This window comes from Coenobita brevimanus, chromosome 26 (genome assembly GCF_032717465.1).
Source record: "Coenobita brevimanus isolate Jiangsu-jjx chromosome 26, ASM3271746v2, whole genome shotgun sequence".
Taxonomy (NCBI): Eukaryota; Metazoa; Arthropoda; class Malacostraca; order Decapoda; family Coenobitidae; genus Coenobita; species Coenobita brevimanus.
The window spans coordinates 17386611-17404393 of NC_136979.1; the positions used below are offsets into that span (position 1 = coordinate 17386611).

Sequence of the window (17783 nt, forward strand, 5' to 3'; positions counted from 1 at the left end):
GTAAATATAATTTGGAGCAGATGGGGGAGGTGGAAGGTGAGCGCAAGATACAATATTCACAGAAGAAATGTGAGGTTGTGTGTGGGGTGAAGATGAAAGGGGTGCAAGGAACAGCATAGTGGAATGAAGAGGTGAGACAAGCTGTGACTCCAAAGAAGAAAGCATATAGTGAGTGGATGGGAAGCAGGGACATGGAGGAAGTTGAGAGATGGAAGAGAGGTGAAGAAATCAGTAAGAAGAGAGTGGATAAGGAATTTGGAAGGAATCAGTGGAATGTGGAGGGAATGTAAGAAAATGTTTTGGAAAGAGGTGAAAAGAGTTAGACAGGGTGATAAAGAAGTTAGTCGGGGAGTGAATGATAAAAATGATACCATACTTTGCTTGTGGAGAAGGGAGAAAAAGTGAGCAGATAGAGAGAACATTTTCAAGAACTGTTAAACATAGAGAATGAAAGTAATGTGAACATAAGTGGCTGGGAAAAAGAGGGAGGTGAGAAGAGAGGAAGAAATCAGTAGGATGGAAGTAGTAGAGGCAATGAAGAAATTCAAAATGGGGAAAACCCCAGGAATTGATGGAGTGTGTGATGAAGTGCTGAAGCATGGGGGGGGGAGGAGATAGTAGTAGAATGGATATGGAAGATGTGCAAATTGGCCTGGGAGGAAGGTAGAGTCCCAGAGGATTGGAGATTAGGTATAATTATTCCCCTGTTCAGAGGAAAAGGGGAAAAAGAAGTGTGTGGTAATCATAGGGGCATTTGTCTTCAAAGTGTAATAGGAAAAGCATATGATAGGATACTTATTGACAAAGTTTGGGAAATAACAAAAGAAGTAGTTGGTGAAGAGCAGGGAGGTTTTAGGAAGGGAAGAGGTTGCGTAGATCAGATGTTTATTCTTGGATCTTCAGTAGAAAAGTTTTTAGAGAAGGGAAAGAAGTTGTATGCAGCCTTCATGGATTTGGAGAAAGCTCATGACAGGGTGGATTGACAAGGAATGTGGAACATATTAGAAATATATGGAGTAAACAGGAAGTTGTTAAATGCCTTGAAGAGTATGTATGAGGGGGCTAATGCTGCAGTGCATGTGGATAGTGAACTGCATGAATTTTTCTGTCTGAATGTTGGATTGAAACGGATGTGTCATATGCCCATGGTTGTTCCATCTGTATATAGATGTGATTATAAAAGAAGTATAAGGTAGGGCAGTGGATGCTGAAGCGGCCCTAATGAGAGAGGGCAGCATTTGGAAACACCCTGTACTGTTGTTTGTAGATGATACTGTATTGTTAAGTGAAGACAAAGGGGAAATGGAAGGCATGGTGAATGAGTTTGGAAGAGTGTGTAGGAAACAGAATGTAAAAGTGAATGTAGGGAAGAGTAAAGTTATGGTCTTTGAGAGAAATAACGTCACTGGATGTACAGTGAGGTTGGATGATGAGGAAATGGAAAATATGAGTGTTTTTAAGTACGGTACTTGGGTAGTGTGATGAGGATGGAAGTTTGGAGGGTGAAGTGCTTGAAATGATATGACAAGGAAGAAAGGTTGCTGGTTCTTTGAAGCAGGGAAGTGAGCATGGAAGTAAAAAAGTCACTCCATGACATTATTGTGATACCAGCTTGATCGTATGCAAGTGAAGCTTCAACCTTGTTGGAGGGACATGTAGTAACTTCATAGCTTCTTGTAATGGGTTTTGTAGATCAGTTATGCATATATCGTACTCCTGGACGAGCTGTTTTTATACGTGAGTAGGTTTGTAAGTACAGTCACTACTCGTTTTACTATGGGGTTACATCAGGTCATACCTTAACGTATAACGATTTTATTGTGAATTGGGTGATTGAAACACATTATAAAAGGGGGGTACGTCAGCTCAGCTTCCCAAAGTCACCTACCCAAGACTGAAACAAAAATGACAGTCCACCTTAATTACTTCCGGTGTCGGCCCAAGTTGTCTCCAAGACCAAAACAAACACTACCACACCAATACAGGCAACGTTACTCACGTGCAGGTAAGCCCTTAATTCACGCGAACGTTTTTCATGCGATTTCGGTTATCCACGAATTTTTCGTACAATAATTAAAACATAAAATTATAGTATTCAATTAAATAATCTTAATATACAAGAGAAATAAATAAAATATAAAAATGCCTACCTGCTGCCCATGTGCATACATGTGTGTGTGTGTGTGTGTGTGTGTGTGTGTGTGTGTGTGTGTGTGTGTGTGTGTGTGTGTGTGGGAGGTCGGTCTACCATGCACCACGCAGTCAGTTTGAATCCGACGGTCGAAATACTGTATGCGTGACTTGCGAATCGTTATTTGTGGCTTATTTTTCTGCCTTCCAGTGGCTGCTTGCCTTGTCTGCAAACATGGGGCCTAAACGTAGTGCTAGTGATGCATGTGGTAACACACCAAAACGGACTATAGTCTGACAGATCGAAACGTAGGGTTTTGGTGGAGTCACCCCCTCCCTGCACTGTTGCCACGTTTCCGAGCTGACCTCTCCATCAGCGATGACCTTGACACTGTTTCCCTCTTGTGATCTCCGTTTTTCTAATACCCCCTATACCCCTGCCACCAACACCCCCTATACCCCTACCCCCAACAACACCCCCATCAACAACACCCGCTATACCTCCACCACCAACACCTCCTATAAATATAGACCCCCACCATCAACACCTGTATAATAATTAGCCGTTGATAATTGCTATACTTTTATTGAGAGCATACATTCTACCCTATTGCTCAAACTCCCTAATCTTACAATCCCATCTGTCTTAATCCTTCCCACTGCCTTCGTTCCTAAATCCCTTAATTGATCTATTTTTAACCTAAGTGTCCCCACACCTTTTAAACCATTTACCTCTCTGTCACTATTCTCCACCATATGTATCAACTTGTATTATATTGTGTATAGAACTTTCATACTGTATGCTGTACTACTGTATAATGTATAAGAATACCCACTGTTTAGTGGAAATAAAGTTTTATTATTATTATTATTATTATTATTATTATTCTCTCTCTCTCTCTCTCTCTCTCTCTCTCTCTCTCTCTCGCTAGATTTTGTTATGTGTCATCCATGGTTTTTTACTTCCATTTTTATGTATGGATTATAATTTTGACTTTATTTCCGCACCACCCTTGAGGTAAAAGTCACGGCGCGTTTTTTTTATAGAGGTTTCCCCAATAGGCCTAAATCCTGTAGGGGTTGGTGACCTCCCACAGCGTACACACAAACACGTGTCGCGTGAGTGCTGCCACCCCAGAGCTGTTTGATATATTTATTTTAATTATGAAAGGATCGCCTCTTCCCACTTTTATCCCTTCAAATTTTCTTGCAATTATACTTGCTAAATTAATTAGCAATGTTAGAAGTGTTGGGGAAGTAAATAATAATTAGAATATTTTTAGAGCAACACTGCCAAATTTTTATGCCACGTTTCTCTATTATCGTATAATATAGTATGCAGAATAGTTTTATTCTTCCTTGATACATGTCAGCACTTTCATTACAGTTATATTAGTATGAGTTATGTTTATGTATCATTCCTACTACACAAACCACAGGCGTTATACATCGTAGGGTTAGGAAACATGGCAATAGTGTAGGGAGGGGGTGACTCCACCCAAACCCTATGTTACGAGGAGGAACACTATAGTAAAGTGATGTTGCTGACAGAGAAAGTTAAAGTGTTGGACAAACTTAATGGAGGAATGTTGGCGACAATTCTCCGTCAGGACGATTCCCCGTCATTTATTTACATACCAATTTATTTAGCAAGTACAGTACACTAGTTTTTTACTTATATGAGTTATAAAATCCCCCTGGAAATTAGTTACTAAAGTATTAATTAATCAGTAATAAGTATATTTATAGAATGACAGGAAATCGTCCACGTTTTGATGGTGAATTGACTTCGTGGTGAATTGTCTTGGAACCGTGTGTTTGGGGTGAGTCAAGTTAGTCAACTGTTCTTACAATAAAGAAGGCAGAACGTAGCATACGCCATACGGGAGGCAGTGAGGGCTAGTGCACCAGACTGTGCTGAAGTGTCTCCACCTACTCATGTGAACTGGCTCGGAACCGTATGTTTGGGGTGAATGAGTCAACTGTTTGGACAATAAAGAAGGCAGAATGTAGCATATGGGAGGAGTGAGGGCTTGTGCACCAGACTGTTGAAGTGTCTCCACCTACGCCTGTGCTTGTCAGGTTTCAGTGTTAAATTTCTTACATTTTTGTTGTTTTTCATACTGTATGCTAGTTTATAAGGTGTATGTAGTGCATAAACAGTATTATTCAGATGTAATATACTTAGTAGACATGCATAATTATGTGCACACAAGGGCAGAACATATACGCGAATTTACCACATACGGTACGCGAAGGGTCTGGGAACATAACCCTCATGTGAATTAAGGGCTTACCTGTACAGTAAATCTTTGCAACAACACAACAAACACACTTGCGCAACATTGGCCTGGTGCAAAATGATATATAGGCCTACAATAGCATGATGCTTGGCAGAGAGGTGACAATAGCTGGGGGGCACACATGAACAAGTGGAAAAGGCAGGGCTTTGAAGGGGTGGCGGGACCACAACTGAACCAAAACAGTGCTCTTCACACTGGGGCCACCATCTTGCCTGAGACAAGCGACGGTCACGTTGCGTGTGCCTGGTGCTTTGTACGAAATTTTCTGATGGCAAAAGCGTTATAGCGGGAAATTTATTGTAAATCGGATTTTGGGGTGGAACTTTTCTATTATCGTTGTAGCGAATTATTGTATACCGAATCAACGTAAAACGAGTAGTGAATGTAGATAATCCTAGTTCCCTTTGTCATGCAGTGACAGGAGAGGTAAAGATGAGTATGGGACTATTTATAATTTTATTGTCTTGAAAAGATTAACTAAAGTCTCTCACACATGATTGAAGTATGGAGTCCTGCTGTTACTTCCCAGACTGTCTCGTTAGACCCCTCTTCTCCCTCTCTCTACTACCTCTCGCCTCTGTAGCTAGCCTCCTTCTACCTTTCTAATTCCTCCTTTCTTGTGTAGGAGAGCTTGTGTCACGTGTACTGGGCTTATGTACATGTTCTAGAAGCTTGTGTGTGTCTGTATGTATATAGCATTTTCGTTGCACATCTGGCATTCCTTTACTGAAATTTTCAGACACATTTCCTTTCCCACACCTAGCTTGACTATCATGTTACCTTTCAGCCAACACATTTTTGTTCCTATCTATTATGAATTGTATTATTATAATATGTAGTCCTGACAGACACAAGTCAAGAGTGAGAACAGTGGAAATTATTAAGCCATTTGCTAGGGGCATGTGGAGTTAGGCCTACATGGAGATAAAAAATGGCAAATGAGGACGCGAAGGAGCATTGTGGTGTGGATGTGGATGTGAAAAATAGCATTTGGAGAAATACATCGAGGTGGTTTGGACAAGTGGAGAGGATGGAGAGTGAGAGACTAACGAGGAGAGTGTACGTGAGTGAGGTGAAGGGGGGGAGAGGGAGGGGGAGGCCAAGGATGAGATGGAGGGATGGAATGGAGAGGTGTATGAGAGAGGGGTGTGTGTCCTGGGAGCAGGGCTTTGAAATGGCATTGGATTGGATGACATGGAGGCAATTAATTTGTGGCCACCTCTTACAGGATTAAGGCATCTGACAAGAGATAGATACATAGAGGCTAGAAATAACATGAATCACACAAAAGGGGGTGTGGGTCAGGAGATCATACATACTTGTTTGGCATTATGCCCAGCTAACAAGGGCTAAATTTAAGTGTTCACCATTCACAGTGCTGCTATTGTTATGCAATAAGGTTACATCAAGTGAAGGCCTGTCATATACTGATTTATCACATGATGGGTTGATATAACATGGGTTCAATAGAGTTAGAGAGGGTGACCTCAGTTGTGAAACCTAAAATGATGAAAAACCCTCTGCCACCCACCTGAAGTTTTTCCTGTGCCATTCCGAGTTGTCACCGAGGATACCTCCCAAGGTCAGAGGACAGTTGGAAGGCTTGGATGATCACTCCAGGCCCTCAGAAGGAGGTGAAGAACTGACGATTGATGGGGAGAGTGACATGGCGATGACGGTCAAGTAATGTGGTGAGGCCGCGGGAGAGCTGAGCAGTGTAGGTTAGGGAGAGTGTGGGGATGCGGGTGAGGGAGAGCGTGGGGGTGCAGGTGAGGGAGAGGGTGGGGGTGCAGGTGAGGGAGAGCATGGGGTACAGGTGAGGGAGTGCGTGGGGGTGCAGGTGAGAGAGAGTGTGGGGGTGTGGGTGAGGGACAGCGTGGGGGTGTGGGTGAGGGACAGCATGGGGGTGCAGGTGAGGGACAGCATGGGGGTGCAGGTGAGGGAGATCACGGGGGTGCGGGTGAGGAAGAGCATGGGGGTGCAGGTATGGGAGAACATGGGGTTGTGGGTGAGAGAGAACATGGCAAAGTTGTGTGCGGGTTTGTCAGGTGGTGATGAAGACGAGACAGACATGACAAAGGCAGATGTTGCAGGACATTCTTTTTGAAGACCAGTCATTGATGTCATTGGCTCTTTCTTGGTGCTCCTGGCAGGGTAGATGGATGCAATGGTGGTCTGGCATGGTGCCTTTTTCTTATATAAAAGCAGCTTTTGTACACTCGAAAGTGTTGCCCACTTCCATGCACTGATGTGTCACTCCTCATCAGATTTGGGTCCTTGTCCTTGATGAACACTATGCCCTAGTTCATAATTGGAAGGAACTCCTTCAAAGTGATTATGTCCAAAACACAAAGGTGCCCATCCTCACCACCCTTATGTGCCTCTGCCACTTGTTCCCTGATCTCAGTGAGCTCCTCTGTCGACATCTGTTCGGTGTGGCTGTCCAGGACTTCTTGCTCATCCTTTAAGTCAGCCTCGTGTGAGAGGTCAAGGATACCTCAATAGATTCTTTCAACCACTGGGAACCTCATGTAGGAGTACACACACTCTGGCCACACCATATGCCACATTGCGTTCAGTGAGCTTTGCTGCACTTCTTTCCAGAATGCTTTGATGTTGTCAGTGTCATGCTTTATGTTACATTTTTTTCCAAAAGCGCAACACCTCATTTCTTGCCCCAGCATCACATACCCTCACCATCTGCTCTACGGTACAGCAGAGGTAACGTGCCTTGAAATCCGCGATGACCCGCTGGTCCGTGGGCTGCTGCAGTGATGCTGTGTTGGGGGGTAGATGCACCATCTTGATATTGTCAGCCAAGTTCTCAGTGCACTCTGGGTGGCTTGGGGGATTATCAACTAGGAGCGGGAAACAATTTGCAAGGTTGTTTCTGCTGGCATAGTTGTGCAGGTGGGGGGACAGGTACCCTGCCATGTAGGACCTGCAGACGTCAGCCAGGCCCTGGGATTGCATCTCCAATAACCCCAAGGTTCTCCTTTATGAAACCTCCCAGCACTTGGGGGTTCTCCCAGTGAAAAGTGAGAAGTGGCTTCAGCTTCAGTGCCCCCTCTGCATTGGCACCAAGGAGGGTGAGACAGTACTTTGTGGCCATGAAGCCAGGCACATGCTGTTTTTCCTGGCTAATGTAGGTCTTCAAGACCTGTTTCCAAAGCAGGCTAGTCTCATCAAATTTGGAGGGTCACCTCCTTCCTTGATAATGACCTTGAGCCGTGCAAGGAAGGCCTCAGCCGTCACATGGTCTGTGCTTGCCACCACCCTGTGCATTGTCACATGTTTAAGGCCTGCATGGACCTTGAAATGTTCAAACCAGCCTGCATTGACCATGACCTCCTCCTTGGCCTCCCTATCTTCCATCTCGTGTAAGTGTTTACAAAAATCGAGAACCATGGTGGAAATGAAGGAGTGATGAAGAGACTGCCTTACTCTGTTTAGGTCATTAACCCCTAAAGTACTAAGCTTGTCGATCGAGCTTTTTGTACAGTTTCTTAAAAGGACGAGCAGCGCTGATCATGCAACATCCACAGAAAACTGGCGGCAGCTGGCTCCACTCCAGTTGTGATGTAAATGGTTTCTAACCAATCAGAACAAGTGTTGGACACACCGGAGGAGGGACCCAGGCCAAGGCCTTCTAAAATTAGAAGGCCTCTCCAATCCTCTTGTGACGTCAGCCGCGTAGGTCAGGGGCAAGGTGCGTGGTCAGGTAGCGGTCAAGGTTCTGCCTCACTAACTCTCTGTTGTGTGTGTGTGTGTGTGTGTTGTTTAAATGATATTATATATTAATAGACTTATTGGTACTCATAATTTTATTCATGTGAAAAATTTACAATGGTAAAAGAAGAATTACTACAAAAGAAACGTATGTAGTGACATCTGAAATCTGGCATGATTTATTCATTCATTCATTCATTGCCAGACGCCACGTATCCCAAATGGGGTGGCCAAGGGCTTAGAGTTAATTGTTTTACCGGGAGGGGCACCAATCCTCCACCAACCCCACTTGACACATAGGGATGCCAACAGCATCTGGTGTTCCCAGGCGGTCACCCATCCGAGTACTAACCAGACCCAACGTTGCTTAACTTCGCTGATCGGACGGGAAGCGGTGTACTCAATATATATATATACAATATATATATATATATATATATATATATATATATATATATATATATATTTAAATCACATACGGATTTACACACACACACACACACACACACACACACACACACACACACACACACACACACATACACACACACATACATTATAATGGTAAAAGAACAGTTACTACTAAAGAAACTTATATAGTGACATATCTGAGATCTGGTATAAATTACAGCATTATTTACATATATACAGTATATATATATATATATATATATATATATATATATATATATATATATATAATGTATATATATAAATATATATATATATATATATATATATATATATATATATATATATTGGGGGAGTGGACTTTCTGACCACTACTTGGTGGTGGCCAGAATTAGAATGCAAGTAAGATGGAGGAATAGAAGAAGGGAAGGACGAGAGGAAGGAGTAGTTGCAAGGAGAGTGGAAAGGTTACAAGAGGATGAGAAAAAGGCAGAGTATAAGAGAGAAGTGGAGGAACGATTGGGCAAATATGAATTGGAGCAGATGGGAGACGTGGAAGGTGTGTGTAAGATATTTACAGAAGAAATATGTGCAGCATGTGATGTGGTGTGTGGAAGAGAAGCCGGAGGGGGGTGCAAGGAACAGCATGGTGGACTGAAGAGGTGAAACAGGCTGTGGCACAAAAGAAGAAAGCATACAATGAATGGATGAGAAATAGGGGTGTGGAAGAAGTTGAGAGGCGGAAGAGAGAGATATATGTAGAAAGAAAGAGAGAGGTGAAAAGATTAGTAAGAGAGAGTAAGAAGAGAGTGGATGAGGAATTTGGAAGGAATTTGAGTGTAAAGTGGAGGGACTGTAAGAAAATGTTCTGGAGAGAGGTGAAAAGAGTAAGGCAGGGTGGAAGTGAAGGTAGCAGGGGAGTGAAAGATAAAAATGGTAGATTACTAGTGGAGAAGGGAGAAAAAGTGAGCAGCTGGAGAGAACACTTTAAGGAATTGTTGAACGTAGAGGATGGAAGTAATGCGAGTATAAGTGGCTGGGGAATGGCTGGGAGAAGGAGGGAGGTGAGAAGACAGGAAGAAATCAGTAGGATAGAAGTTGTGGAAGCAATGAAGAAAGTTAAATCAGGGAAAGCCCCGGGAATTGATGGAGTGTGTGCTGAAATGCTGAAGCATGGGGGAGAGATAGTAGTAGAATGGATGTGGAAGATGTGCAGATTGGCCTGGGAGGAAGGTAGAGTCCCGGAGGATTGGAAGTCAGGTATAATTATTCCCTTGTACAAAGGAAAAGGGGAAAAAGAAGTGTGTGGTAATCATAGGGGCATTTGTCTTCTTAGTATCATAGGAAAAGTGTATGGTAGGATACTTATAGACAGAGTTAGAGAAAGAACAGAGAAATTAGTTGGAGAAGAACAGGGAGGCTTTAGGAAGGGAAGAGGTTGTGTAGATCAGATATTCATCCTTAGATCTTTAGTGGAAAAGTTTCTATAGAAGGGAAAGAAGTTGTATGTGGCTTTCATGGATTTGCAGAAAGCATATGACAGGGTGGATAGACAAGGAAAGTGTTAAGAATATATGGAGTAGATGGGAAGTTGTTGAATGCTGTGAAGAGTATGTACAATGGTGCTAAGGCTGCAGTCCGTGTGGATGGTGAACTAAGTGAATTTTTCTCTTTGAAAGTTGGTTTGAAACAAGGATGTGTCATGTCTCCATGGTTGTTCAATCTGTACATGGATGGGGTAATAAAAGAGGTACAAGGTAGGGTAGTGGATGTTGGAGTGGCCCTGGTGAGAGAGGATAGTGTTTGGAAACTCCCTGTACTGTTGTTTGCAGATGATACTGTGTTGTTGAGTGAATACGAAGGGGAGCTGCAAGGCTTGGTGGATGAGTTTGAGAGAGTGTGTAAGAAACGGAATATAAAGGTGAATGTAGGGAAGAGTAAAGTGATGGTCTTTGAGAGAGGTGAAGTTAGTGAATGTACAGCAAGGTTGGATGGTGAGGAATTGGACAATGTGAGTACATTTAAGTGCAGTACCCTTGCGTCCAGCACGGTAATATTGTCATGCATGGGTCACGTGTTGGACCAAAAACGTGTTGGACTAAGAATAGAGCTTATGGGGAAAAATGAATTATGTCAGCAACCCTCGGAAAAGTCACCCTAAATACCTACCATATACCTATACATATACTGGTACTATTGTAATTATAATAAATGGTACTGTGCTATGAATGATAACTAACGTTTTAGGATAGTGTTGGTGGGCTTGCTGGGAATGGAAGGTGGTATCCAAGGCTGTAGTTAGTCCTACTGGGTCCCCGGAGGATTGCTGCTGGCGTCACTAGCGGGTAATGGCTATTGCTTCTCCTCAATCTCCCTCATAAATCCTTCGAAATCAAACCTCCCTCATAAATCCTTCGAAATCACACTCAGAATCACCATCTTCATCCATTAATCCTCGGCAAAGTGCATGCTTCTCACACTGTTGCCAGAGCCCCGTCTCGTGACTGTGGAAAGTGATCGCTGTCGCTGACTAGATAGAGAATAAGGAGAAGCAACTTTGTTTATAAACTGGTACGCACGCCGATGAGAAGGGTTTCAAAATGATTGATATTTATTCTAAAATATGAATATGTATTCAGTGTCAGGCTAAATGTTCAGTGCTGTAGTACGATACATTCTCTGTCGAGTCGCCTGGGTTTTGGTCACACTGTTTTCCCCATCATATCGTCGGCAGGAATCCATCCAGATGAATTCCAAATGCCCGTGGTATCATCGGCAATTTTACCATGTTACCGTTCCGATTTACCATCGTATCCTCGGCAAACCTGGTATCAAGTGCCGTGTGATGGCCTTCGGCTGCCAGGATCTTGTCTTAAGTTTTTTATTATGATCACGTTGGCTTCATTCATGTCGTATGCCTTGGCAATGTCAACTTTCCTCTCCCCTTTCTTCTTCCTCTCGATGCATTCTAGCTTGGTGGCATGAGGGAGGTGCCGACGCTTCTTGGGGTTCTCAGAAGGCTTCCTAAGCATCATGAGCAGGGTAAAATGCAGTAACAAGGGGAGAAAATGCAGCAAGAAAAAAACACCTTCCAATGCAATTATGCGAGTGAGTGGTTCTGTGGCAGGAGAAATGTAAACAAAACATCACGTGACACCAGAAGCATTTTTAATTGGGCACGATCACGTCACGATAGCGGGCGGGGAAGGCTATTTGATCAGAAGTTTTTCATTAGCTATCATCATCATGGGAATGTCCAGTATGGCCATGTTGGACCGGTGGTGATCGTGCTAGAGTGAATTCTGCGGATTTGGCCCACTTCTTGGAGCTCTGTGCGTGTTATGCTAACATACTCGTGTTGCAGTAATTAAATCGTATCAAATAATAGTAATTAATTGCTCACCGTGCTGGACTCGAATCGTGCTAGACTAACGCGTGCTGGACGCGAGGGTACTGTACTTGGGTAGTGTGATGAGTAAGGATGGAGGTTTGGAGGGTGAAGTGCTTGAAAGGGTACAGCAGGGAAGAAAGGTTGCTGGTTCTTTGAAAGCAGTGATAAGAAACAGGGAAGTGAGCATGGAAGTGAAAAAGTTACTACATGACAGTATTGTGATACCAACTCTAACGTACGGAAGTGAAGCTTGGACCTTGTTGGAAGGACACAAGTCAAGAGTGAGAGCAGTGGAAATGAGTTATTTAAGAGGAGCCTGTGGAGTCACGTAGAGAGACAGGCTGACGAATGAGGATATAAAGGAGCGTTGTGGTGTTGATGTGGATGTGATAGGAAGCGTTATGAGGAACACACTGAGGTGGTTTGGCCATGTGGAGAGGATGGAGAGTGAAAGACTGACGAAGAGAGTGTATGTGAGTGAGGTGGAGGGGGAAGAGGGAGGGGGAGGCCGAGGATGAGATGGAGGGATGGGGTGGAGAGGTATATGAGAGAGGGGGGTGTGAGTTGGGAGCAGGGCAGTGAAATGACGGGGGACAGGGCGACTTGGAGGCGATTTGTTTGTGGCCACCCCAAGCGGGACTGAGGCGTCTGGCAATAGATATATATATATATATATATATATATATATATATATATATCCTCTACATACATATTTACACACACACACACACACACACACACACAGTGGTGCAGTGGTAACGTTCTCGCTTGCCAACTGGTGGACGGGAGTTCGCGCCTCGCTCAGATTGCGAAAAGTTTCACTGACGAAGTGGGTGGTTACTGTCCCCCTTGAGCAAGGGGACGGGTGTGTGCATGTGTGAAGGTCACAGCCTTGCCCTTAGATCGGACTATATGAGCTCTCAGCTCCCTTCCGGGAGGGTAAAAAGCTGACAATCACGACCATCAAGTGATCATGACCGACCCGGTGAAAAAAAAAAAAAAATTCACACAAATTATAATGGTGGTATATTGTGATGTTATATTGGTGGTATATTGGGGCTGTTATATTGGTGGTATATTGGGGCTGTTATATTGGTAGTATATTGGGGCTGCCTCCCTTTCCTTTGGGGGAAGCAGCCTAGGTATATAGACAGATAGATATTGGGGCTGTTATATTGGTGGTATATTGGGGCTGTTATATTGGTGGTATATTGGGGCTGTTATATTGGTGGTATAGTGGGGCTGTTATATAGGTGGTATATTGGGGCTGTTTTATTGGTGGTATATTGGGGCTGTTATATTGGTGGTATATTGGGGCTGTTATATTGGTGGTATATTGGGGCTGTTATATTGGTGGTATAGTGGGGCTGTTATATAGGTGGTATATTGGGATGGTATATTGGGGCTGTTATATTGGTGGTATATTGCGATGTTATATTGGGGCTGTTATATTGGTGGAATATTGGGGCTGTTATACTGGTAGTATATTGGGGTGTTATACCTGAGTGTTACTGTATATTGGGGTGTTATACCTGAGTGTTACTGTATATTGGGGTGTTATACCTGAGTGTTACTGTATATTGGGGTGTTATACCTGAGTGTTACTGTATATTGGGGTGTTATACCTGAGTGTTACTGTATATTGGGGTGTTATATTGATGGTATACTGGGGGTGTTATATTGGGCCTCTTATATACGGGGTGAACAAGGTAATGCAGATTTCGTTTGAATTCGATTCAGTTTCTTTATAGAGGAAAGCTGTGGAGATATGTAGAAAAAATTTTCATTCATTCATTGCCAGACTCCATGTATCCCAAACGGGGTGGCCAAGGGCGTAGAGTTAATTGTTTTACAGGGAGGGACACTAATCCTCCACCAACCCCACTTGACACGTATGGATGCCAACAGCATCTGGTGTTCCCAGGCAGTCACCCATCCAAGTACTAACCAGACCCAACGTAGCTTAACTCGCTGATCGGATGGGAAGCGGTGTACTCAACGTGGTATGGCCGTTGGCATGAAGGGTTATATTTTCCTCTCTTATCCAGCTCCAGCCACGTCTGCATAATGGCTTTGGTCCTACACCCTAGCATGGCTAAAGCCTCATTTTTCTTATATTCAGTACACTTATGATGACTTAAAGGTTCTCACTGTACTCTCTACACTTTTCTGGTAATAATGAACAGAAAATAATGTTGTACTTACCCTGCTGTTCCGATTTGGAGTGAACTGGTCGCGCTTAATGGCACGTAGCCACTTGGAGGCAAGTTCTTTATCTTGCGGGAAGGAAAATACACTTACTTTTGGTCCATTTTTATAATTTGCCTTACATCTGGGAACACAACACATGTAAGGCATTATTACCTTAATAAAACATACAAGTAATGTAAATATCAATATATAATACAATGTTTTTCCGTCCTTATTGTCATTGAACACACAGCGTGACCTCTCCCGACCATAGCTGACCCAACACTACCTAGACCTACCTAGTATTACGTCACGGCTTACCGTCCCCCCTACTGACGAGGCCTTCTAATTTTAGAAGGCCTTGCCGAGGCCCATACCCAGGTGGTGGGGGGTGTACCCCCACCTTCTTCTTGCCACTTCCCATTACCCCACTACCTTGTTACTGCCCCTCCCACTCCCCCCTCATGCATCCCTCCCTGCCCATGTGGATCCTCCCCATGTCCCCCCTCCCAGTCATCTGGGGGGAGGGTATTTCCCCCCTACCCTCCCTCCGTGTCCCTGACTCCACTGGGGCCCTTGCTTTGTGTCTGGTGGTGGTCTCCTCCCATCCCTCCATCCCCATACACCCACTCCTGGCCTTACCACCTCCCCCCACCCTCACCCCCACCCCCACCCCCACCCTCTAACACGCAGTATCTTTACCTCCTCGGCCTCGAATATTTTGCATATTTTTTACGCTTTATGGTGCTTGTTTTTTGAATCATTACCTATAATTTATTTGTGTCTTTGCATACAGATATGCACACCACAATTATTTTAACTGTCTTTATTTGAAACCCACTCGAAAAAGAAATTTTATTTTATGCCGACGCATGCAAGCATGTTGGAGCCTTCAAAAACAGAACGAAATGAAACAAAATGAAAACTAGCTAGATTTGACAGCTCGGAGGGAGGGGAGGGGGGAGGGAAAAGGGGGTAGGGGAGGTTAGGCGAGGGGAGGAGCGAGGAGGTGAGGGAAGGGATTGGAAGGGGAGGGAGGGGACTGGAGGTATGGGGAGGGGAGAGGAGGGGAGGATAATTTTTACTATTTATCATATTTTTATTGGGAGGGGTTCATGATTATTTTCCCTAGCTAGATTTGACAACTCAGCGGGGAGGGGAAAGGGGGAGGGGAGGTTAGGTGAAGGGAGAGGAGGGGAGGATAATTTTTACTATTCATCATATTTATTTCAGGGGTTTGTCACCATTTTATTTTTTTCTAAGCACATTACAATGGTTTATAACATCTGTACACACCGAAAAAAATTATTTTGGTGATTTTTGTACATATTTTTGTGAAAAAAACAGCGGCGTATTTTCTTTCTTGCCGGGGCTGTGACGGGTAAATATTATCAACTTTGACGGGCCATAGCTTGTTAACTATTGGGTCTAGGAGAGTGGGGTTTGCGTTTTCAGGTGTGTAAATTCAAGCTCTATAAATCGGGCATAAAATGTTTAACCTTTGACATAGTCCAAAAATAGGCCTGTTTTTGTGTCCTGGGGGGTAGTCGAGGCTGGAGAACTGTGTACCCTAGGGGTTAACCCACAGAGCCAGTAGCTGCTCCATTTCCTCCAGTATAGGCTCCTTTGCTCTAGTTAGCTGTTACGCTGTGAGGGAAGGCATGTTCTTTGACGCTGAAAGTATTGCCTCAGATTTCTTAATGGCTGCCTGCGTCAAGCGACTCTTTACCGTAAACGTGCTAGTGACATCGAAATAGTGCGAGCTATAAAAAACTGTGAACAATAATGGGAAGGAGCGAAGGTCAGTGGAACATTTGCCCAACCCTACTCTACCATCCCAAACACTCAGGTGGTCACTTTTTCTCAGATGTTTTCGCCCATATGTTTCCATGTTAATGGCACATGTGCAGTAATTTTATATCTTCCTTGAATCACAGCAAATCACAGGGTGGGTTTAGGAAGCTAAAAAATACATTGCTACTGTAGGTGCACCAGACAATTCTCTTCACATTTGTAAGAAAACGAAATTGATTTTAAAATACTGAAAAAATGGTCCTGGGGCCAGTTAGGGGGGCCCACAAATTTCTGAACCTATGGCCATTGGGGGGTTAATGCAAGACCATGGACTTTGCAGCTTTAGGGCATCAGTGATCTTACTCAGTCCTTGCGCCTCTGTAAGACACATTAATGTCCAGTTTATTGTCAAGGGAAAGGCTATGCCTTGGACATTTAGCCTTACCCTCAGCAGCATCAATTGCACCATTCTTTCCACTAGGGTTAGCACTAGACATGATTTCAAAGTTCACAGAGTTTTGCTCTTATTTCACTTGATGTTAGTACCAGTAATAACTTTGTGAGGGTCCAATGCAAGTGGGAAGGTCACGTAATTCAAAGAGTGCATTGGAGATTTTCACAGATGCAAGACACCTGAGCAAGTGACTGAGCAAGAATCAAAGATTTGGTGCAAAGGCTGTTTGCCTTCACAAACCCAAGATGGGGGTTCTGTGCATGTAAACATTGGGTAGCCATCTTGGCTCTGACAGCTGTCTATCAGCTTGTGTGAGTCACCATGTCCACTTGAAATTGTCAGAGGCTGCCATTGAAAATATTTTTCAAGCGAAATCACAATTTCTTTATGCTGTACCGAGACAGGGTATAACTCTTGAATTATCATTGTTACGATTTTTCACATAACTGGATGTCATATAACAAGGCTGCACTGTATTTTATGCAATTGTAAGCAGTTTCTCTTGCACAGTATACACATCCATTTCAAATTTACTTTTTAGTACTAAGTAAATATGAAGGGTTTGATTGTCCAGCTCCTACCTCTTTCCATTATCACATCCACATTAAAATTAGGTTAGGCTAGGGAAGGCCAGGCTAGGTTAGGTTAGGTTAGAATAGGTTATTCAAATGTAGGTACAGTAAAAGACAGAGATGGGAGCTAGAGAATCTTCCCCCACCTTGTTAGTAAATATGTATAGCACGTCAAAAAGCAAGTGCAGCATGTAAAAAATGCTTTTAATTGCTAAAGTTTAGTTATGAGCATACAGTAAACTCATAATTATCTGTCATAGCAATATCCAGCCCAATGCAACATCCGATGCTGTTGGCTCGGTTCTGTTAAATCAGTATCTGGTTTTACTGGCTTGGCTCAATTAAAGCAATGTCCGGCTAAAGTATGTAATGCATTATTAGACGCTGAAACAGGACATAGTTTGCGGTTTATGCAATATCTGGCGTCAAGGTGTTATCAACCAGCTCATAAGCAGTAGTCAACTGGCACTGTATTACTGTATTGTATTATTATCTTATTGTAATTTATATTTAATTTTCATCTTTTACTCATGGGAGAGTTTTTATGATACAGGGTCGAGATGAATAGTAATGCAATACCCGGCTTGACTCAGAATATTGAGCCGATGGGGGGTACTATGCAGTATCTGGTGATTCACGTTATTCGGCACAGGGCCTGGGTGAATTACACTGGATAATGTAGAGTTTACTGTATTAATTTCAGTGTCAGTTAGTTGGGTGTAATTTCCAAAAATTTGGCTAAACATGAATTAAAAAAGCCATTTAAGGTAGTAACCTGTCCAGTCCTCATGTCACCTACTAACCCTGTG

General features: G+C 43.4%; 1 protein-coding gene and 1 non-coding gene across 2 annotated transcripts in view; one reads left to right on the forward strand and one right to left on the reverse strand.

The window, feature by feature from the left end:
• LOC145394075 (U8 snoRNA-decapping enzyme-like) overlaps positions 1-17783 on the forward strand; it is a 145198-nt gene that overhangs the window by 13925 nt on the left and 113490 nt on the right. The window lies entirely within an intron of this gene.
• On the reverse strand, positions 13864-13981 carry LOC145394325 (5S ribosomal RNA). Its single transcript, XR_013896397.1, has one exon. It is a non-coding gene; the product is annotated as a 5S ribosomal RNA (ribosomal RNA).